The following is a 3,036-nucleotide window of genomic DNA, read 5'->3' as shown; positions in this document are numbered from 1 at the left end:
TGGGAAGTCCACGCTGATGTAAGATACCGGATGGCCCTGTAAATGTCCATTCAGCGTAAAGTAATTCAACTCAAATGACAAAGTACGACGGATGTAACCCGGTTTGATTTACAGTGCTCTGCTTTAACCATGTGAAAAACAAACAAATGGACCAGAAAGATAAACCCTTCTGGCCAGTCGGACATGTGGTCAGTTCTTATCACAGTTTCTACTTGTAAATAATACCAGAAACCTCTGTGCAATCAGGCTGCGTGTTTGATTTTCTGTGCTGAAGTGTTTGTTCGTTTAAGATATGAGGTTCAAAGTTTCCCAGCTGCCTGTTTGCTACAGTCGCAGTGGAAATGAAGATGGTCCATTCAGGAAAGCTGAGCTGCACCAAACTTTAACGTGGAACTGCAGGAAAAAAAAAACAAGCAAATATTTAATTGTTAATGCATGTCACCATGAGAAAAGCCTACTGAGTTTTGCTTAAAAAACTTTTTAAAAATTAAAATCACACATTTTGACTCATGAAGTACATTTTTTATTTTTTTGCAAAACAAACTTTTGCGCTTGTCAGAAATCTTTTCTTGCTATTCTAAGTTTTTGTTTGTGACTCAAAGTTTTGCTTGTGATTCTCACACGACGTCGTGGGCAGGGCCTAAAGTCACAACAAAAGATTTATGATGTGTACAAATAAGTTTGTTTGGCAAATAACTTTAAGTTCACAAGACAAAAATGAGTTAAATTTAAAAAAATGTTTTTTAAACAAAGTTTTGTTTTTTAAAAAGGAATCATTGCAATTCCAAAAGTTTCGATTACAATTTTATTTTACTTAACTGAGTTTTTTTTTTAATTGAATAATTGGGGGAAAAAAATTAACTTCATACTCTGCAAACCAGACCCTAAATGTACTTCGTCTGGGTTGAGTTTTTCCCCCTTTATTAATGACACTTTTAACATTATATCTATCATGGTAACTCAGGGTGAGTTATTTTTAATTCTAAATGAATATCTTTGTTGGACTTTTATTTAAGTGCTATTTTCCTTCAAGATACATTTACCTATCGCCAGAATAAATGCAATGTACATTATGCAGTAAAGGAAATTAGAAGATCGGACATATGCCCATTATGGAGATGATCGGTTTTGGACGGGTGATGTGCCTCGTATTGCATAAGCGATACTGAAGAATGACTGTTATCATTAACGATACAGGGAAGAAGCTTTTCAGTTATCTAGCTTTGCTAGCAAAGTCGTTAGCTAGCAGCTAGCTAATAGCACAACAGCCTAATGTCTGTATGACAAAAATACTGAATCGGTAGATAAGAACAGTTTTTCCTCACCTGGCTGTCTCCTCCCCTCAGTAGTTCTTCAGAGAAAGCCAGATGCATAGGCCTGTCAGTGTCTGTTGTATTTCATTACCTCTCTGCTTAAACTGCTGAAGCAGAAACGATTCTTCAACGTTTTCCGTCATCTGACAAGTAGCACGTCTACTCCACTCCATTCACCAAAAATCTTTTTTTTAAAACTGATCTGTAATCTGGAACGTTTGCTATGTTGAGCTCCAGTTAGCCGCCTCACTTCACTGTGAGAGAGGCAACTGCATCATGCATTACGGGCAAATTAACCATCGTTTCTCCGAATCACAAGTTTCCATCATTCAGTGTGAATCTGCTTTGTTCAGTTTTCTTTTGGAATCAACAAAGGATTTGCTCCTGGTCAGGACACAGGCGCAGCAGAGCGATATCGCACTGCGCCTTTAAATGCAGCATTCTCTCGTATTTGCAGCTGTGCTGTCTCCCACAAAATAATAATAATTTTAAAAAGCACATTTTTTTTGTCTCCGTTGCTCTGAGCGCTTCACAGGCGGAGCAGATTTATTCTTAAAAGATAGAAGATAGGTTTATAGATTATGCATGCTAAACGCTACTAACCTGGTAGAAGAACATTAACTGGTCTTGCAATGCAATCAAAGAAGCAGAATCAAGAATAAAATCTCCAATGCAAATGTTTTGGGTAGACTGTCACTTTATGCAGCGGTGGTAAGAGTAAACTTGTCACTGAATTCAAATGTAAAAAAAAAAATATTAGATGTTAAATGTTTTCCTTATGAACAGTAATTAAGGCAAGACATTTTTAAGGGAATCCTCCGGTTCAAAATAGGTCAAGCAGATGGCTTAGAGACAGTTTCTAAATGTGACTGATGTGTGTCTAACTTCTGGAAAAATACTTAACTCTATTAAAACACTTGTATTAATTTGTTTATGGGTGTTGTCATAGGTAAAATCTTTGATTTTTACACGTATGTATGAGTTGAAAAACAGGACAAATACAAAACTTAAATGTATGCACATTTATTGACTTGCATTCTCGAATTTAGATGTATGTATGATTGAGTTGAAAAACAGGACAAAATGTTTTGTCCTGCACTTGGAAACTTGCCCTGGGGACGCAGACACAGATTGTGAAAGTGTTGATGTTCTCCTTGATCAAATTAACCTGGCTGTTGAAAGGAGCTGCGACAGCAAGGAAGATGTGATCAATGTTGAACATATCTATGAGGATTCATCAGTGGGAGAAACCTCCTCTGTTGATGGAAACTCGAAAGATAAAGACACTGATCGTGAAAGTGCTGGATCAAATTGACCTGGCTGTTGAAGCGAGCTGTGACAGCAAGGAAGATGCGGAGACAGCAGGCACAAATCGTGACACCGCACCTACTAATGGCACTTCCGGTGGCAGGTGTCATTATGCGCTACAAGTGCCACTGTTTTCGGGACTAGCTGCCAGTGTTGTCACTGACTTCGGCTGACTTCGGCACCTCATACTGGCACTTCCAGTATGAGGTGCACTTCCAAAAACTATTTTGCCCGTCCTGCTATGTGGTCTTAACGGGCTCAATTTTTTGTAGGGGTCTGGGACTGTTCAATAAAGATTTATTAGGCCGCAAAACTACTTCCAAAGCTAATTTGACCGACAGAAAAAAATTCAAAAATTGACAAAATTAAGTATTTTTTGACCACTCCCCAAACTTGTATTTTTCATCAGATTTCA

The sequence above is a fragment of the Poecilia formosa genome, unplaced genomic scaffold, assembly GCF_000485575.1.
Source record: "Poecilia formosa unplaced genomic scaffold, Poecilia_formosa-5.1.2 Scaffold208, whole genome shotgun sequence".
Taxonomy (NCBI): Eukaryota; Metazoa; Chordata; class Actinopteri; order Cyprinodontiformes; family Poeciliidae; genus Poecilia; species Poecilia formosa.
The sequence above is the reverse complement of the archived record's forward strand: the minus strand, read 5'-3'. Positions refer to the sequence as shown.